The 19,763-nt window shown below is 58.1% G+C and overlaps 1 pseudogene; it reads right to left on the minus strand.

The window, feature by feature from the left end:
* Window positions 1-7,261: 7,261 nt before the first annotated feature.
* LOC138102326 (zinc finger protein 850-like) overlaps window positions 7,262-19,763 on the minus strand; it is a 1,260,715-nt pseudogene continuing 1,248,213 nt past the window's right edge.

Below are 19,763 nucleotides of genomic sequence, written 5' to 3' on the forward strand. Positions count from 1 at the left end.
GTAAAGGAGCAGAGTGAGGCTTATGAAGGCTTGAAGGGAAGAGAAGCTTCCCAACCCTCCAAGGGGGGGAAATTTGCCAGATGAAAAACCGTTTGCACCTGGTGGGTTCATACAATGCTTCTTCTCCAAAAGCCACTGGCCATGGAACCGCACAAGGCTGATTCTGTGGGCAGCAACCAGCCCAGGTGTGCCAACTTTCACCAGTTCACCGGGCAGTCAGGGCTGGCTTTGGGGTCACTGACCACCAGGGACCCCCAAAGAGACCCCAGGGCAGAAGAAAGGATGTGTAAAGGGGTGGGGGAAATATGCAATGATTTTCGGGCAATGATTCTCGTGTGTGTGTTTCTTGTGGGACAATCTGGGAATGTGTCTGTGAAACCCAGTCTGCAAACAGGAACATTCCTGAACTCGGCACACACGACTTTGGGAGGGGCTCTCCCCTCGTGCATCCGGCCCAATAAAGAATGCTGCTGCTTCGTGCTGCGCTGGTGCTGAGGAGGTTTTGTTTCACTGAAGTTTTGGTAACAGCTCTGTGCCTGTGTCCCAGACCCACAGAGCAGCTGTGATGTCAGAAAGGGGCTGTGTGACATCACAGAGTGGGTTGTGACATCACAGAGTATTGGTGTGACATCACAGAGAGGGCTGTGACATCCCAGAACAGGCTGTGACATCACAGAGTGGGCTGTGACATCACAGGGTGGCTGTATGACATCATAGAGTCAGCTGTGACATTATGGAGCAGATCTGTGACATCACAGAGTGGTGCTGTGACATCACAGCTTTGGCTCTGACCTTACAGGGCAGAGGTCAGACATTATCCAGCAGACTATGACATCACAGAGCAATGGTGACATCACAGAGCAGGCTGTGACATCACAGGGTGCTGGTGTGACATCACAGTGCAGAGTTGGAACATCACAGACAGAGCTGTGAAATCACAGGGCACTTGTGTGACATCACAGAGTGGTCGAGTGATATCCCAGAACAGGCTGTGACATCACAGAGTGGGTTGTGACACCACAGGGTGGCTGTGTGACATCATAGAGTCAGCTGTGACATCACAGAGCAGCTGTGTGATATCACAGAGATGACTGTGACATCACAGGTGGTGTGACATCACAGAGTGGCTATGACATCACAGGGTTGCTATGTGACATCTCAGAGTGAGCTGTGACATCACAGATATGGCTGTGATATCACTGGGCAGAGTTCTGACATCATAGAGCAGGCTATGACATCACTGAGTGGTTGTGACATCACAGGGTGGCTGTGTGACATCCCAGAGTGGCTGTGTGACATCCCAGGGTGGCTGTGTGACATCCCAGGGGGTTGGATGCCATGGCAACCCTCATCAGTTCCAGTTCCCTTGGAAACCCCCCCAGGAGCCATTGCTGCACTCAGGGTCCGTGGCCACTTGCCCGCAGACCTGTGGCTGCCCTCGGCTGCCATGGCAGCCCTCAGGACAGAGCGGTGCCGGGGCTGGTGCCAGCTACAATTGCACTGACACTCGCTGATGCCCTCAGGTGCCACGGCAGCGGCCACAGGGACCCGTTCCTCACTTTGGTGCCACGGACACCAACGCTTGGCCCCGCTGCCATGGGGATTGGCACGCTCACCTGCACTCAGGGCCCGTGGCCGGGCACTGCTGCCATGGACACGGGCACGGAGCCCTGGGCCACAGTCGGCTGCCGTGGCCACCAGCCCAAGGTCCCGTGGCCAGGGCCGGGGCCATGGAAAGGAACCCGTGGAGCCGTGGTGATGGTGGGTGGCCATGGGGTGCTGCTGTGGGCTGGGGCAGAGGGAATTTCCTTGCCAGGCCTTTCTCTGGGGCTGTGTTTGGCTCTGTGCTGAGCACAGCGTTGCTCACACAGAGATGGTTTTGTTCTTGCTGAGCTTGCACAGAGCCACCCATCAGCTGGGGGAAGCTGTCCCAGCCAAGGACTGCAGAGCCACTCCCGGACACTGGGAATTCCTGCAGCTGCCTCCAGCCACAGCTGAGGCTCCAACCCCGCTGCAAGAGGGCCCAGCTTTGACAGTGCTGGAGAAACAAACTGACAGCACTTCTAGTGCGGGAACATCTGCTTTCATCCTCCTCTTGGCTTCCTCCTAAGCCTGGCCAGGGCTCAAGGAGGAGCCAAGGGAGCTGACTTTGACCATACAGCCCCAAACAAGGCCAGATGTTGGATTTCATGGCCTTGTCCCAGCTGCCCGCAGTGCCCAGGCCGTGCTGGCCGTGCTCAGAGCTGGGCCCAAAGCTGCCCAGCATTGCTGCCTTTGGGAGCAGAGCAGGAGGGCAGGACATGTGCCCAGCCTGCAGCCAGCCATGGCACAGCCACCTCCTCAGCAGCTGCCCAGAGCCCAAAAGCAGCTTGGCAGCCACTGAAGAATTCCCTGCAGCCGCCCCAGCAAAGGGGGAACCTTTGGTGCCCGGCCAGGCCGTGCCATGCCCAGCTCTGGCAGCATCCCCCTGGCTCTGGACTCACCTGCACACTGGCCGTGGAGCGTGTCTTTGGAGAAGGTGCCAGAATCAAAGGCCATCATCTTCAGCTGCCGCTGGCCAGCTCCAGGAAGAGGTTGTCGGCCTTGAGCTCGTCCTTGGTGTCTCCAGCAGCAGCAGCCCCACCTGCTACAGCTTCTCCAGGGGCTCCTTCTCTTTCCCTGGGGCCACACCAGGCTCTCAGGGTTCTGCCCAGGGCCCAGCCATCAGTGAACCAGACCAGCAAAACCAGGGGGGATGGTGGCCACCAGTGCTTGCCAGAGCAGGCCTCCAGCTCAGCTGCAGCCCAAGAGCTGCGTGCTCCCTTCTGATGCTCCCTGCCCAGGGCTACAGGCAGGACAAAATCGTCTGCTTTGCTTTGCCACTGATTGCCAAGAGATGCGTGGGGCTGTTACCTGCCAGGCCCCTGGATCACACTGTGCCCGTGGCTCTCTGCCATCCTCTAGGGCACATGAACACCCTGCAGCCAAGGGGCACTGAAGAGCTCTTCCAAGGACGGCCTGTCCAAGGGCTGCATGGACAAGCACCTCTTAAGAATATCCTGGCACTCTGGGCACAGAAACCAGAAACCACCAGGCAGCTGTAGAAGGATCCCGCCCGCTTTGCCCCCCGTTCCCGTGCCCAGGCCATGCTGGCTGTGCCCAGAGCTGGGCCTAAACTTGCCCATGCATTCTGTGCTTTGGAGGGCAGCAGGAGAGCAGGACATGTGCCACCTGCTCAGAGCTGCCAGAGCGGGATGCTCCTGAGCCCGCTGCTGGCTCCCAGCACTGCTATTCCCCCCGTGCCACAGAGATGAGGGATCCACACAAAAGGAACCAGACCAGGAGCCCACACTTTCAGTACCTGCCAGAAATGGGTCTCATTTGGCTCTGCATTCCTTTCCTAGCAGGTGTTTTCTATTAAAAACAAGAGAAGAAAGAAAAGAACCAGAATAAGTATGAGAAATAAAAACAAAACCCAAATGTGGAGTGAAAAGTCTTCTGCAACTTTGGATTCAGAGGGAATTGATATTTTTGAAAAGAGAACTCAGTTATTTACCTTATTTTTTTTTTCATTCAGAACTTACACTGTTTTCCTTCCTTCCTTCCTTCCTTCCTTCCTTCCTTCCTTCCTTCCTTCCTTCCTTCCTTCCTTCCTTCCTTCCTTCCTTCCTTCCTTCCTTCCTTCCTTCCTTCCTTCCTTCCTTCCTTCCTTCCTTCCTTCCTTCCTTCCTTCCGAATTCCTTCCTTCCTTCCGAATTCCTTCCTTCCTTCCTTCCTTCCTTCCTTCCTTCCTTCCTTCCTTCCTTCCTTCCTTCCTTCCTTCCTTCCTTCCTTCCTTCCTTCCTTCCTTCCTTCCTTCCTTCCCTCACAAGGCACTTCTCACCCCATTGAAGGGGTGCAAAGCAGCAGGATCCCCTCCCAATTGGGGTCCCCTCACCCTCCCAAAATGTGGGGACTTCGCCTCAGTCCCACAAATTGCGGGGCGTTTACGGCACCTTCCCCAAATTCACTGCAACCTCCCAGAAGCCACTTAGAGGCCCCAAATATGTCAAAAAACAGAAGGATCCTCCCCAGAAGCAGATCCTGGTTTTCTTCCCTGGAGTGCCCCACTCCAAGTGCCCAAACCACCCCATCCCATCCCATCCCATCCCATCCCATCCCATCCCATCCCATCCCATCCCATCCCATCCCATCCCATCCCATCCCATCCCATCCCATCCCATCCCATCCCATCCCACCCCTCCTGGACACCAATTTCCCTTCTGTGGCTCCTGACTCCCCACAGCCGGGCCTTGGGGCTGACGGATCGAGCCATTTGGGGCTGCCATCGACACATTGGGGCTGGCATTGAGTTTATTGGAGGCCCCCGCTCAATCCCTCCATCCCAAATGGGAGCTTGGAACCTCTCCTCAGCCCTTGCTGTGCCCATGGGCTCACCGCAAGTCCCAAAATGACAGCCAGGGCCCCAAAGCCCATTCAGAACCTCTCAACATTGCCAGAAACAGCAGCATCCTTCCCAAAATGGGCTCCCTGCATCTCTGACAATAGGTCCCCCTTCCAAGTACCAGAGCCCCCCTCTCAGAACCCCTCCCGAAGCATTGGGGGGACCCCAAAACTGCCTCAGGAACGGGACATACCCTGAAATCCCTTCAGGAATGGGGGATACCCCAGAACCCACTCAGCAACGGGGTCCCCCCGGCCTCATCATGCGCAGCCTTCAGCTGGCTCAGCCAGAGCCCATCCCGCCCTCAGCAGCCCCAGCCCAGCCCAGCCCTCCTGGGCAGGAAGCCCCAATGGCCGAGCCGGCCTGGGACACTTGCAGGGATGCGGGGGCAGCCGCAGCTTCTGGGGCCAGCCTGTGCCAGGCCCTGAGCGCCCTGCCAGGGAACCATTGCTGCCCCACATCCCATCTCAGCCTGCCCTCGGGCAGCGGGAAGCCGTTCCCTGGGGCCCGGCCCCGCAGGCCCTTGGCAAGAGTCTCTGTCCCCCAGCAATTGCTGCTCCTCCCTGCTGCGGGGCCCGAGCTGCAAGTTGATTTTCTGCCGCTGGCCCCGGCCCAGCCCCGAGCCAGGGCCAGCACCTTGCAAGAACTGCCCCCAGCAGAGCTGTTCCCTCCTGCAGTAGTTACACCTGCACACCCACAGCGCCTGAGACTGCAAGCAATGAGCATTCCCTGGGCACATGTGCAGCCCAAGCAGCTCGAGGACAGCCTTGCAGCAGGACTGCTCTCAGCTGAGCCAAAAAGGCCCCTCTGGCAGCTGCAGGGCCATTGCAAAGGGCAAGGGCCAGAGCCTGGGCCCACGGGGGAGGAAAGGGCTCTGAATTCCCCTGCCCTGGCACCTCAACCCTGTTCCCAGGCTGCTTCCCACACAGGATTCCTCTGGAGGGCTGCGGAAAGCTGACAGGCAGCTCTGGCTTCTCCACTTTCCCTGTGCTAAAGCTGCCTGGCAGAAGAAATGGAGGGACAGCTCTGGTGGCACAATCCCTCCCGGCCCAGGGCACAGCGCTGGGAAGGTCTTTCCGTGCCGAGGCTTTGCTGCGGCCAAGGAAAGCTCCTGGCTCAGGGTCACCTTTCCTGCGGGGCCAGACCCCCCGAGTGGCCCAGCAGCAGCAGAGAATTCCAGCACAGCCCCGGCACGGGCAGGGCGGCCCTGGGCGGGCTGCGGGAGCCGGCAGCGCCTGAGCTCAGAGCAGCTGAGCCCGGGGGCTCTTGGCCAAGGCCGAGGCCCAGCGAGCATTTCTCAGGTCGCAGGGCGGCCTGGAAAGGTGCTGGGGGGGATCATTCACCCCCCAGTGCGGTCCCAGTGGCTCCCAGGACTTCCATGTCCATGCTCCCAGCGCTGCTCCCAGCCCTGATCCGTGGGGATGGGAATGTCCCGCTCCCTTCCCGGGGCAGGCTCACACCTGAGCCAGGTGTGCAGGGCAGGACCTTGCCCTGAGCCCAAGCCCTGTCCCCCCTGCAGGATCTGCTTCCCATCGGCCTCTTCCTCCTGCGGCCCCAAGCCCAGCTCGGTGCTGAACGAAGGGCGCTGGGCCGGGGTCATCCCCCGGCGGGGGCTGCGCACCCCCTCTGCCCCCTCCCCAAATTCCCTCCCGGGGCAGCAGGGGCTGGCTCAGGAGCCCTGTGGGCAGGGAAAAGGGGGTGACACTGGGATGGGGGGGGTCACACACGCTCTGGGGGGACACACACGGCCCCTGGGGACCCCCCCTCACCTTCTCCTGCAGTGCCAGGAGGATGAACCCCAACATGGAATCCCCGACCACCAGCAGCATCTTGGGGGTGGGGTCTGGTGGCAGCTTTGGAGTCTGGGGGAGAGGCCCTAAAACCCCCTCCCAGCCCCACAGCCACTACCAGACCCCTCAAACCACCCCACAGCTCCTGGCCAGGACTCCCCCAACCACTCCCTGCATCATAAATGACCCCAAGAACCACAAAATTCTCTCCAAGACACACGGCCCAGCCAAGATCACCAAAACTCTCTCAGAGACCACCCTAAAAGGCCCCTCCAAGAACCACAAATGCCCTCAAGAGCCACAAAAGCCCCTCCCAGTCCCCCAAGGAGCCCCCCAGACCCCCTCCCAGCCCCCATGGCATCGACCAGGACAGGCTGGGGGACAGGAGCATCCACAGCCCAGAGCAGCTCAGGCACTTCAGCAGCGATTTGGGCACTTTGGACGTCACACCCCAAAGGGAGAGACCCAGAGCAGGGACTGGGACAGACAACCAGAATTCCTGTAGAATAGGTGGGCTCAGGTGGACACGTTCTGACAACACAAGTACAAGATTGTGGCCCCAGTCTGCCTGGCTCCACAGCCCCACAACACTCAGATCCTCCCAAATATTCCTCTGAACCCCAAATTCAACCCCAAATTCCGGTAAAATGGTGCCGCTTTAGATCTCTTTGTTTAATTTCTTTATTTCTACCCCAATTTTGGTTGTTTCAGTGGGATTAACACAGAAATTACTTAGGCTGTAGAAGATCTCCAAGATCATCCAGGGTTGCTTGATACCACCAGAAAAAACAATTGGACAGAGCAGATGAAAATTTTAGAGGGTAAAGGTAAAAAATCAGCTCTTCCCAATGAATTTCCAATGTTGATCTGAGTCCCGATGGATGTTCCTGCCCCTGCGTTCACCCAGGTGCCTACAGGCATCCAGGAGAACGTGGAGAGCACCAGCCAGGGGTCTTCCCAAACTGGATCACAGGGAATGTGGGTCACCAGGGCTCTGCCAAACGTGGCTCCTCTGATGGGAGATGGATTTGGAGCAGAGGACAAAGCTCTTCCCGCAGTCGGGGCACTCGCAGGGCTTCCCTTAGCGGTGCCTCCGTTGGTGTCTGGTCAAGTGAGAGCTCCTGGAGAAGCTCTTCCCACACTGGGGACACTCGTAGGGCCTCTCCCCGGTGTGGATGCGCCGGTGGACGATCAAGGAGGACCTCTCTGAGAAGCTCTTCCCACACTGGGGACACTCGTAGGGCCTCTCCCCGGTGTGGATGCGCCGGTGGATGATGAGGGTGGAGTTTTGCTTGAAGCCCTTCCTGCAGTCAGGGCAGCGGAAGGGCCTCTCATCCGTGTGAATCCGCTCGTGCAGGAGGAGAGTGGAGCTGGTCTGAAACCTCTTCTCACACTCAGGACACTCGTAGGGCCTCTCCCCAGTGTGGATGCGCCGGTGGCGGATCAGGTCAGAGCTGTACCTGAAGCTCTTCCCACATTCCCCACACTCATAGGGCCTCTCCCCGGTGTGGATCATCTGGTGGCAGATCAGGTGGGAGCTCCGTCTGAAGCTCTTCCCACATTCCCCACACTCGTAGGGCCTCTCCCCAGTGTGGATCCTCTGGTGGTTCATCAGGGTGGAGCTCTGGCTGAAGCTCTCCCCACATTGCCCACACTCGTAGGGCCTCTCCCCGGTGTGGATCCTCTGGTGGTCGATCAGGTTGGAGCTCTGTCTGAAGCTCTTCCCACATTCCCCACATTCATAGGGCTTCTCCCCAGTGTGGATCATCTGGTGGCAGATCAGGTGGGAGCTCCGCCTGAAGCTCTTCCCACATTCCCCACATGTGTGGGGCTTCTCCCCATCGTGAAGCTGCTCATGAACCACCAGCTCTGACCTCTGGCTGGATCTCCGGCTGCCTTCCCGGCACAGGGTGGGTCTTTCCTCCTCAGGGCACCCTGGGCTGCATTTGCAGCCCCTCCTCCTGCGGGATCTCCGGGGCTTTTCCTCCCCGTTGGATTCCTGCGCCATGGAGCCGCTCAAAACGGCCTCTTCCACCAGGTTCTGCCCTGGGGATTTGTCCTCCCTGGGCTCTGTCCTCAGCTCCTTGTCTGGGGGAGGAAGGACAAGGAGAGGATGGGATTTGCCTCCGTGCCACAGGGAAGGGGAAGGAGATCCCCCCAGTCCGTCCCCGGCAGGACGGCGTCGGCAGCGGGGTTGTCCTGCAGCCGGGGGCGATGCTGGGCTGGGAGATGGAGCAGGAGAGAGGGGGAAAGGGGCACTGACTTCCTCCTCACCTGCCTGGTGCTCCCGGGGCATCTTCCTTTTCCTCGCAGCGTCCTCCTCCATCTGGCCATGGGTTGGGAATGGGAAATCCTGGTTTGGGGAGAAACAAGGGATGAGTGTGTTGGGTTGGGGCTTCCTCCTGCCCAAGTCCACCTCTAGAAGTCACCGGGTACCTGGTGTCCATAAAACCAACAAAAAATCAAGAGTGACTCCAAAAACGGCCTCCAGGAGTTCCCCCTTTCCAGTCTCCTCACTTTGGGGTTCTGGGGGTCCCCCTTGTCAGGGCTGCTGGGGGTCCCGTGGGTCCTGGGGATCCCCCTCTCCGGGGTCCTGCTTAGGGATGCTGGGGGGTTTTGGGGGTCCCACAGGACCCATTTTTCCTGATTCTGCTTTGGCTCCCAGAGGTCCCAGGGTCCCCTCTTCAGCCTCCCTCCACTCCAGGCACTTGGGGCTCCCCCCTCTCCTCACCGCCCCTTTTAGGGCTGAGAGATCCCAACCCCACCTCATCTCCAGGCCCCCCCACCCCTCCAGGCTCTTGGGGGTCCCCCAGCTCTGGTATCGTCCCTCTCTGCTCTCCCCACTCCAGGGGTCCCGTGTTCCAGCCCCCAGCTCTCCTGGGGATCCCCAAAGCCAATGTCCAACCCCGCCAGGACCGGGTGATCCTCACATGGACCCCCCAAGACCCCCAAGGGGCAATTATGGCTCAGCTTTGGAGTCCTGCAAGATCCACATATCCCCTCTGGCCCAAAAATCCCTCCCAGGGACATGCAAGGACATCTGGGGCTCGATTCCAGAATCTGCAAGCTCCAAACACCCCGCCAAAAAAACCCTCCTGGTGACCCCCCGATAGATTTGGGGTGAGCTCCCCCTCCCCACTCACCTGCAGGATGGGGGGGAAGATGCTACCGGGGCTGGGGGTGCTGCGGACACAGTGGGCGGGCGGTGGAACCTCGTGGTTCTCCAGCTCCTCCTCCTCCTCTCTCCCTCCTCTTCCTCCCACTCCTCCTCCACTCCCACCCTGCCCCCCCTTTCCCACCCCCTCTGCCCCACGGCTGCCGCAGCACCGGCTGCTGTGTGGGGGGAGCCCCCGATCAGCCCCAGGGATGGACAGGGGGGTTGGGGACCCCCCAGTGCGGATCCCTCCCTTCCCCAGAGCCCCAGGGAATCGCTCCAGGGCTCAGGTGCTTGGGGACAGGGCTGCACCCCCATGGAACCGCTCTTCTGCTGTCCCAACCCCACCTTTCCCTCCCCTCTCCTCCCCTTTCTCAGCGTTCCCCCAATCCACAGCCCCATTCCAGCTCAATTTGGGTGTCCCATCCCGCTTTGCTTGGGGGTCCCAGCCCCCTCTTCCCCCCCACCTCCTACTGCACCCTCCCCATCCCCAATCCCCACCTCCCCTCCCCCGGCCTTGGTTTTGGGGGTTCCAGGCCCCTCCTGCTCCCTTTGGGGGTTCCATTCCCCATTTCGCTCCATTTGGGGTCCCAGACCCGCCCCCCTTCTCACCGCTCACCCCGCGCCCGGGGGGGCTCCCAGCACCACCAGTGCCACCAGTGCGGCCCCAGCTGCCCCCACACGCCCCATGCCCAGCGCCGGGCGCTGCCGACAGCCCCAAAGCAGCCGCGCTGTGCCCTGGGGGGTCCCCAGAGCGGCCCCGCCCCGCACGGCACTGGGAGCACCAGTCCGGACCAGTGCGGAGCGCGGGCGGGCGGCATCAGCCGTGCCCGGGCAGGGCCGGGCCCCGCGGGGCTCCCGCCCGCACTCGGCCCCCGCCGGGACAGCGCGGGGGGGCCCGGCCTGGCCGCCCCCACCTCCCCCTCCCCAAATTCCGCTCCGGGGGGCGCTGGGGGCGGGGGGGGCTCAGCTGGGGCCAGAGGTGCCGGAGCCACGTGTCCCCCGCTGCCAGCACCGCCCCCTCAGGATTAGGGGTGCCCCAAAACTCCCTCGGAGCTGGCGGATACCCCGCAGGCCCCTGAGGACTGGGGTCCCCCCGGCCTCATCATCCCCAACCTTCGCCTGCCCATTCCCAGGCCCCATCCCGCCCATCCCCCTCCGCCACACTTCATCCCACACCCCAATCCACATCCCACCCTTCCCGGGCCCCATCCCGCCCCATCCCATTTCTCCCGGCAGCCGCCACCGGGACCCCCAAAACCCCGCGTGCCGGGGGCTCCCCAATATCCCCCAAGGGGCATTTGCGACTCACATTCGGAGCCCTGCAAGATCCAAACATCCGCCTCCCCCCCCGCCCCACCAAACCCCCCTTCCCCAGGAACCAACAAAGATATTTGGGGCTCGGTGCTGGAATCCTCCAAGCTCCAAAATCCCCTCTCCCGAAACAACCCCAGGCACCGCCCAAGATATTTGGGGCGAGCTGCCCCTCCCCGGTCACCTGCGGGATGGGGGGAGCGGTGTTCCCGAGGCCGAGAGCTGCAGACAGAGAGAGCGATGGATGCACATGGAGGCTCCTCTTCCTGCCCCCTCTGGCCCGCCTCTTCCTCCCGCCCTTCCCCTTTATCCCTCCTCTTCCTCCCGCTCCTGCTCCTCCAGCTGTCCTCCGTCCAGCAGCTCCGCTGCCGCCCCCAAACCTCGGGCTGGAGCGGGGGGTCTGGGACACAGCCCCGTGCTGGGGGGCAGAGCCGCTGCTGGGGCCATCGCTGTGTCCAGGGCATCCTTTGTGGCCCTCGTGCAGCTCCAGGCTCCCGAGGGCTCCCCGAGGCTTTCTGTGGCTGTCCCTGCTCCCCGAATCTGTCGCGTTTAATGCCCGAGCGCGGCAGCCCCGTGCCCTGTGGCAGCAGCCGGTGCCGGGACACAGCCCCGGGAGCTGCGCTAATGCCCGGCCGTGCCAGGAGGGACTGAGGGGAGGGGACTTCATAAGGATCCCCCTCTGCGCCCCTGGCTGCGCACGGAAAGGTTCCTTAGTGCATGGCAGCGATTTTCCGGGGTTTCTGGGCTCGGCGGGGCCGAGGCGGCGGCAGCGGGAGCCGCGGGGCCCGGCCCGTGGGGGCGGCCGGGCTGGAAAAGTGCGCGGGGCCCCAGCGCGGTGCCCGGGGGCTGAGCGGAGCTGACGGGAACAAGCCCCGGAACCCCCTGGTGCCCGAGGGCTGAGCGGAGCTGACGGGAACAAGCCCCGGAACCCCCCGGTGCCCGAGGGCTGAGCGGAGCTGACGGGAACAAGCCCCGGAACCCCCCGGTGCCCGAGGGCTGAGCGGAGCTGACGGGAACAAGCCCCGGAACCCCCCGGTGCCCGAGGGCTGAGCGGAGCTGACGGGAACAAGCCCCGGAACCCCCCGGTGCTGCTTTCTTAGTCACTGCGCAGCGGCCTCTCCGGGTGGGGCTCTTTTATAATTTTTCCTTCTAATCTCTATATATTACTCCATTCGCACCTCCCATCCCACGCCCTCCGCTGCGGCTCTTTCAGCGCCGGGCTCCTCGCCGGTCTCTCGGTGCAGCTCCTTCAGTGCCACGGGCCGGCGGAGACGCCCCTCGGTGCGGCTCTTTGATCGGATTTTCTTCTTTTCTCGGCGTTTTCTCTCGTTCCCAGCTCGCCCGTCCCGCCGAGCGGCTCCTCCCGCTGCTGCCGGGGATCGGACACCGCAGGCGGCCCCGGCCCCTTCCTCTTCTTCCTCTTCTTCCTCTTCTTCCTCTTCTTCCTCCTCTTCCTCTTCTTCCTCCTCTTCCTCTTCTTCCTCTTCTTCCTCCTCGCTGCTGCCGGGGTTCAGCCCCCGCCGCCGCCCGGCTCCTTCTGCCGCTCCTGCCCGGCACGAAGCGGCGCTGCCGCTGACGGGGCCGGAGCGCGGCTGCCCCGCGACTGCCCCGCGCCTCAGGGCCGGGCCGGGGAGTGACCGCACGGCTGGGGAGGGACCCCCCGCTGGCCAGGGCAGGGACTGACCCCATGGGAGGGACCCCCCGCTGGCCAGGGCAGGGACTGACCCCATGGGAGGGACCCCCGCTGGCCAGGGCAGGGAGTGACCCCATGGGAAAGACTCCGAGAATTCTGCTCCCAGAGATCATTCCTGCTCACACTGACCCTTGTAGAAAGGGGCCATCGTTCCAGGCAGCCTGTACTGAGCATGTGGCTCCTGAGCGGGGTTTGTTGTTTAGGAAACCTGCTCAGGCTTTTCCATTCTTTCCTTGCAAACAGGAAAACTTCTCCTGGGCCTGTGTGCAGGCAGAGCCCTGAGGAGAGCAGGTGGCACATTGTAGTGGGTTGAGTTCGTAACCGGGCGGAAACACCAATTAAGTGCAGTGGTTTCGGTTCAAAATATTCATTACTTACTTATTGTCCTTCTGTGAGATAAGAATTAGGAGAAAAGCAAAGCAGGCACAAACCTCAAACAGCTGCAGTACAATGAAAGGGTTTTATATACTAATAGAATTAAAAGTAAAGAGAAAATAACAAAAAAAAATTAAAGCAAAATTCCAAAATTCCCCCCCCCCCTCTTTTCCAGCACTTCTCTCCTTTTACCCAACTCGCACAAAGGATAACAGAACATGGGATGTTAGTCAGTGTTCCAGTTCTTTAAAAGTCTCTCTCTTATGCTTAAGGAAAAAAGGGTTTTCTTCAGTTGCACATGGTTCCCAAAGTGCCACCAACAGCAGACCACCCAGAAACAATCAATCTGCTGTGGTGTAAACATCTCTCCCATGAAAAATCTCACAGTTCCTTTCACACTGCAAACCACGGGCCATCACATGGGGTTATTAACCTTGTTAAGGATAAGTTATTTTGGCCTGCACACAAAGGCTTTCTTCGCCACAAGTCTCTAAAAGCCTCTCACTGCTTCTCTATAGCCTGGCATAGGCACTCTTCACAATCTTCACAGGCCACACGAGGATTCTCCATCCCCCCATGTTCTTCAAATGGATTAGAGACAAACAGTTTGTGATATTACAGTTTCTTACCACGGCCTGCAGGAAGTTCTTTAAGCTGCGCGCGAGAATCCCAGCACCGCCCTCTTTTCTCCCGTCGCCATGCTCAGCTCCGTCCCACAGGACTCACTTTCTCTTCCTCTCTGACTCTGAGGCTGCCACGTTGAAGAGTGTTCTTGTTCGGGCTTTACGGTGGAGAAAGCCTCGCTCCCTTTGTGCTGCTGGCTGCATGGTGTCCCCTTCAGTTCAGCACGAAGTGTGCTGGCTGCAGAAAGGAGGCTCCGCCGGCTCCCGCTGGCTCCGCCGGCTCCGCATGGAGAGGAGAGGGACCCGCCTGTCCCCAGAAGCCGCGCTGGATGGGTTTAGCTCTGAGCAGTCCATGGCTGGTTTTAGCTGCCTGCGGCTCTGGGACAGTCCCCCACAGCGACCCAGGGTCCGTGCCGCGGCGTTGGGAAAGGGGGGAAGGGGCAGTGGCCCCGGCCCGGCGGGGCCTGGAGGCTCGGAGCCCACCCCCCGCTACCTGCCAGACGGCGAGCTCCGACTAAAGGAAATCCCACCTTTCCGTGCGGTTTAAACATGTAAATTGTGAGAAGCGTCATTGGTCTAAAAGTCTGTCCATCAACTCAGGTTCAACCCACTACAGGAACCAAGTGTGCACTGTTTTACAGCGGGGCCTCGTGGCACCCAGGACACCACTGTGACACAATGGAATCTCACAGAACCAAGGCTCCAGTGTGACACAGAGGGGCCTCGTGGCACCCAGGACACCACTGTGACACAATGGAATCTCACAGAACCAAGGCTCCAGTGTGACACAGAGGGGCCTCGTGGCACCCAGGACACCACTGTGGCACAATGGAATCTCACAGAACCAAGGCTCCAGTGTGACACAGAGGGGCCTCGTGGCACCCAGGACACCACTGTGGCACAATGCAATCGTGGGGAACAAAGTGTCACCTTCAAACACAGCGGGGCCTCATGGAAGCCAGGTGCCACTTGGACATTGCCAGGGCACGTGGATCTCAGTGTCCACTGTGACACAGCACAGCCCCATGGAACTCAGCAGGCCATTGTGACAACATGGAATCTCATGGATCCAAGGCTCTGCTTTGACAAGGCGGGGCCTCAGAGGACGCAGGTGCCACTGGGCCATTGCCAGCTCCTGTGGAATCCAGTGTCCATTGGGACACAGCGCAGCCTCAGGGCAACCTGGGGACCAGTGTGGGACAATGGAATCTCATGGAACCAAGGGTCACTTGTGACAGAGAGGGGCCACATGGACCACAAGGGCCACTGTCGTGGTTTGACACTGCTTATAATACCAGCTACTCATGAAAATCATCACAAAGGGCTCATGAGTTGAGATAAGGATTGGGATAAAAACATTCTAAGTTCAAAACACGCTCAAACTTAAAGGTATAAAGTAAATTTATTATTAACAGAGTAGGATAATGAGGAAGAAAATAAACCTTTCAAACACCTTTTTTCCCCTCCATCCCCTCCCTCTTTCCCTCCAAAAGCACAGGGAGACAGGGCCTGGGAGTGTTCAAGCCAGTTCATCCCTCGAGATCTTTCTTCAGGTCCCTCAGGGAGGGGAGTCTCTTTCTTCTGCTCTGCCATGGGCTCCTTCCCATGGGAGACAGTTCTCTGTGCACTTCTCCAGCGTCTTTCTAATTTCACGAGTATCAGTCCCGCCCAGCCTGCTGTAACCTGAGTCCCTCCCACGGGCAAAACAGCCTTCCCAAAACTGCAGGCGTGGGTCATTAGTCCATGGGGTGTAGTCTTTCAAGGATCAGCTGCTTCAGTTTGGAAGCAAGGGCCCTCTTTCTCTGTCTCTGGAAGCAGGAGCCCTCTCTCCCTGTTCAGGTCTCCCCCTGGATTACAGCTTTTGTAGCATCCACCCGCTCCAGCGTGAGCACCTTTTCCCACGGGCTGGGAGTGGATCTCTGTATCACCCCGTGGACTTCATGGATCCCAGGGAGACAGTTTGTTTTATCCCAGTCCTCACCATGGCTTGCAGAGAAAATCCCGACTCCGACGCTGGGAGCATCTCCTGCCCCTCTTTCTTTCCACTGACCTTGGTGCTGCCAAGTTGTCTTTCTCTGCATGTCCTCACTTCCTCCTCTTTCTACGACTAGGAGGAAAAATCTGCTGCTCGTAAATGAAGTGTAAACATGTTAAGAATAACCTTTCTACGCAGATATTAACTAGTTAACATTATAACTGGGGTCAAAGTTACAAGATGCTAATATAGCTTGAGTTATAAGATACCTGTATAATCTGGATCATAACCTCCTGTACAACGTAATAGCTGGTACAGGGTTAACTGCTGTTCCTAAGTGCCATTGCCAACGAATGCCACCAGTTCCGGGATTTCTGCAGGGTTTCGCAGCACGGAGAAGTTGATTTGGTCCCGGTGCTGCCCCGGGCAATCGTTTGCCGTGTTTGCCCTGCCGGCCCCGTGGCCCCGCTGCCCCTGCGCGGGCGGTCGCAGCCGCCGTTCAGCGCCTCTCTTCATGCGGGCGCTGAGAAGGAGAAGCCGCCGCCGCCGCCCCGGCCTTTCTGCTCGCAGCGCGGCTGGCTAACAGCGGCCAGGCAGGCCAAGCTCGCCGCTTCATCTGTCCTCGATCACTCACTGGGCTTGCGGAGATCCTTGGTAAGTGCTGCCCAGGAAGCCTGTGAAAACCGGAGTCAATCTGATTTTACCACCCGTGTGCTGTAATGCAGCCTCCAAAAGGAGCGATGCTTTTCTGCACCTGTGCACACACGTGTCTAAAGCACGTGAATCCTCCATTAGCTCCACATTCATTCTGAGGCTTTGCACCCAACTGTTGATTTGGTCCTGATGTTGCTCATTTTAGCTTCAATGCTTGCAAAACAAAGCAGATCAGAGGAAACAAGAAATAAAAAATTTTTTAAAAAACCAAGAACACCCACTGACAGCACTGCAGAAGATTTTTTCATAGTATAGTTTTTTATTAAATCTTCTGTCAGTAGATATGTTCCTCCTAATTCCTTTATGCCTTTTGAACCACAGCTATTTATCATTATTCCTTTTTAGTATTTATTATGCTTTTTAAATCCCGTGTATAACAGGCTGATGCAATCAGAAGTAGTTTTCTATCCCAAATAGACTGAAAAACTCACTTCTTCATCCCAAAGAGATTAAAGCCGGTGTGTTTGGCATCCCACCTCCCACAGCCGGTCCGGTATCTCCGCAGGGGATTTCTGCCCTGGGGCAGCCCCGTGGCCATGGTGACACCCTGAAACATAGATTTAAAAGAAACAGAAAGATTTTAATTATAGGCTAGCTGTGTTGAAATGAGTTAGAATAAGAAAGAATTTGAGCTGGACTAGAGTTAATTAAACTAATTAAGAGAAAATAATAAGAGATTTGAAATGGTTTTTAAGATGTTAGTAATTGATTACGGAATAATTGATGATCTGTCATTTGTATGTTTGTTTAGCTGTGCTTAGAACGAGGAACAGAAATATTGATCAGTTGGTATAGGGAACAAGGACAATTCCCAATTTCCTGCCTCTGTGGGAACCTATTCAGAAGTCAGGCAAGAGGAAATTTGGAGGTCACTAAAGTAATTAAGATTGTTAAAGTTCAGAAAGGCAAAAAAGGTGCAAGTGAGGGAGATGAGCTTACTTCATCTGTCTGGGACCACCGGCCCAATTCGAGAGCAGCGACTCAATTCAGAGCACGCACTGCGCATGCTTAATGCCATTAAAGCTCATTTCCATACGAAGCGGAGAATGGGAGGGGTCACTGTTAGAAATATGTATTTGTAGTTTGGATATTCATCACTTTTGTGGCTAAATGAACTCTGTAACCGTTCATACCTGGGCAGTGCGCATTAGGAAGCTGTTCCACGCTGCTGTCCGGCGCCAATCAAACATTCACTTTCTAACTCTAAACTGTTAGAGAGCTTTTGTCTGTCTCAGCTGGATATCGATATGAGATCGATATTCACATCTTGGTAAATCAAGCCCCGAGCACGGACACTGGGGCCGGTGTGCGAAGGCGTTTGGGGCTGCACGGATGTTCCTTAGCAGCAGTGTTTGTCTTTATTCTCTCTGTCTTTACTCTCACTCTATTCTCTTTCTTCTTATTGTCTCTCTCATTTCCCCTCTTTCTCTCTCTATTCTCTCTCTGAAAAAAATGAATACAAAAGCTGAATTTTTTAGCAATATAATATTGAACATTTATTAGTAGAACAAAGGCAAATCACAGCGCTGGGGCACTTGGCAATATTGCCAGAGGCGCCCTCCATTCATTTTACTGTGGACTTAAGGACTCTCTTAAACTGTTCCATATTCATTAAGCCCAGAAAGTCATTTATACTTCACTCAACTTTCCCCCTCTCCGGTCTCTGCCCCTTCCCCTAGCACGCCGCCGCCTCGGTGCTCGGGATCGCTTCAGAACTGAAGGCAGGCACCCCCCTCCCGTGCCTCCCCAGTCTCCAGCCTCATTTGCAGCTGCCAGTTCCCTTGGGAGGTGTGAGTTCTGAGGAGAGAACAGTCTTCCTGGGATGCACGCGGTTTGTCTTCTTTGTTCCTCTGAGATATCTCGGTTCCTGGCTCTGTAGTTTCTCAGCTCAAAAGACATTTATTACCATGTGTTCATTAATACATTTCTGAGCGTATTACAACTATTTCGAAGTTACAATTTACCTGAATCTCGTTTCTACTTAGCTACATTTTACCTTAACGCTATTTCTACACAGCACATCATCACTTCTAAATGTTAAAATCATAGATGCGAAAGACAACATTTATCATTCACTCATTTCTCACAATCAGAATCTGGATTGCAAAAGCTGACAGACAGACCCCGAGCGCCGACGGACACCCGTCCCCGGCGTCACGGCCCAAGGGATCGGAGCTGCGGCTGGCGGGGCTGGAAGCTCCGTCCAGCAGCTCCGCTGCCGCCCCCAAACCTCGGGCTGGAGCGGGGGGTCTGGGACACAGCCCCGTGCTGGGGGGCAGAGCCGCTGCTGGGGCCATCGCTGTGTCCAGGGCATCCTTTGTGGCCCTCGTGCAGCTCCAGGCTCCCGAGGGCTCCCCGAGGCTTTCTGTGGCTGTCCCTGCTCCCCAAATCTGTCGCGTTTAATGCCCGAGCGCGGCAGCCCCGTGCCCTGTGGCAGCAGCCGGTGCCGGGACACAGCCCCGGGAGCTGCGCTAATGCCCGGCCGTGCCCAGGAGGGACTGAGGGGAGGGGACTTCATAAGGATCCCCCCTCTGCACCCCTGGCTGCGCACGGAAAGGTTCTTTAGTGCATGGTGAATCACGCCTCAACCGGGCCAGGAGACATTTCAGAGACAGAGAAGTGGGTATTTCCTTTATTCGGCGCGCCGGGTGTGTGGGGATCGCTCCTCCAAACAAACACACCTGGTGCTCTCTACAACACAGTCTTAAAGGTTAAATTATGAATATTCATCACAATCCTTGGGACAGGTATGGTTACACAAATTATTTCTCGGAAGTCATTAGCATATGGGCCACGCATGCGCTGTGTGTCCTGGTGGTCACGCTGAGGAAGGCCTCTCCTCTTCCTCGGGTTCTTTCTGATGAAGGCCAGTAGTCATCCTCGCAGTGAACTTTTTCACCTTTCTCCCTGGGCATGCGTAGTCCTTTGAGAGATGATTCACCATTCTCTGAGATGATAATTGTCCCCTCTATCTTGACAAGATTAGGGTGAATTCGGCTTCTCAGGCTTTGTAATTAACATCTTCTGTCTGAACTAACGTTTGCTGTCTCCCAATAGTTAACTTGTGCTTACATGAGTTAGTTATTGACTGCCCCTTCTTCAATGGCAGCGATTTTCCGGGGTTTCTGGGCTCGGCGGGGCCGAGGCGGCGGCAGCGGGAGCCGCGGGGCCCGGCCCGTGGGGGCGGCTGGGCTGGAAAAGTGCGCGGGGCCCCAGCGCGGTGCCCGAGGGCTGAGCGGAGCTGACGGGAACAAGCCCCGGAACCCCCCGGTGCCCGAGGGCTGAGCGGAGCTGACGGGAACAAGCCCCGGAACCCCCCGGTGCCCGAGGGCTGAGCGGAGCTGACGGGAACAAGCCCCGGAACCCCCCGGTGCCCGAGGGCTGAGCGGAGCTGACGGGAACACCCCGCTCGTCTCCGCCGCTCCAAGCCGCTTCCCCGGCTCCGGCTGCCGCCGCCGCCCGGCCCCGGCGCGGTCCCGCGGGGTCGCCGCTCTTGGCGCAGCTGGAGGGCTCGATCCGAGCCGCGCCCCGCCCGTCCCTCGCTGCGGCTCTTTCGGTCACACGGAGCGGCCGAGACCCCGCGCTGCTGCCCCGACGCTCCCTCGCTGCAGCTCTTTCAGTCGCTGCGCAGCCGCCACTCCCCGTGCACTTCTTCTAGAATTTATTATTCCATTCTCCTTCTTTTATTCCATTCGCACCTCC

This window comes from Aphelocoma coerulescens, unplaced genomic scaffold (assembly GCF_041296385.1).
Source record: "Aphelocoma coerulescens isolate FSJ_1873_10779 unplaced genomic scaffold, UR_Acoe_1.0 HiC_scaffold_70, whole genome shotgun sequence".
Taxonomy (NCBI): Eukaryota; Metazoa; Chordata; class Aves; order Passeriformes; family Corvidae; genus Aphelocoma; species Aphelocoma coerulescens.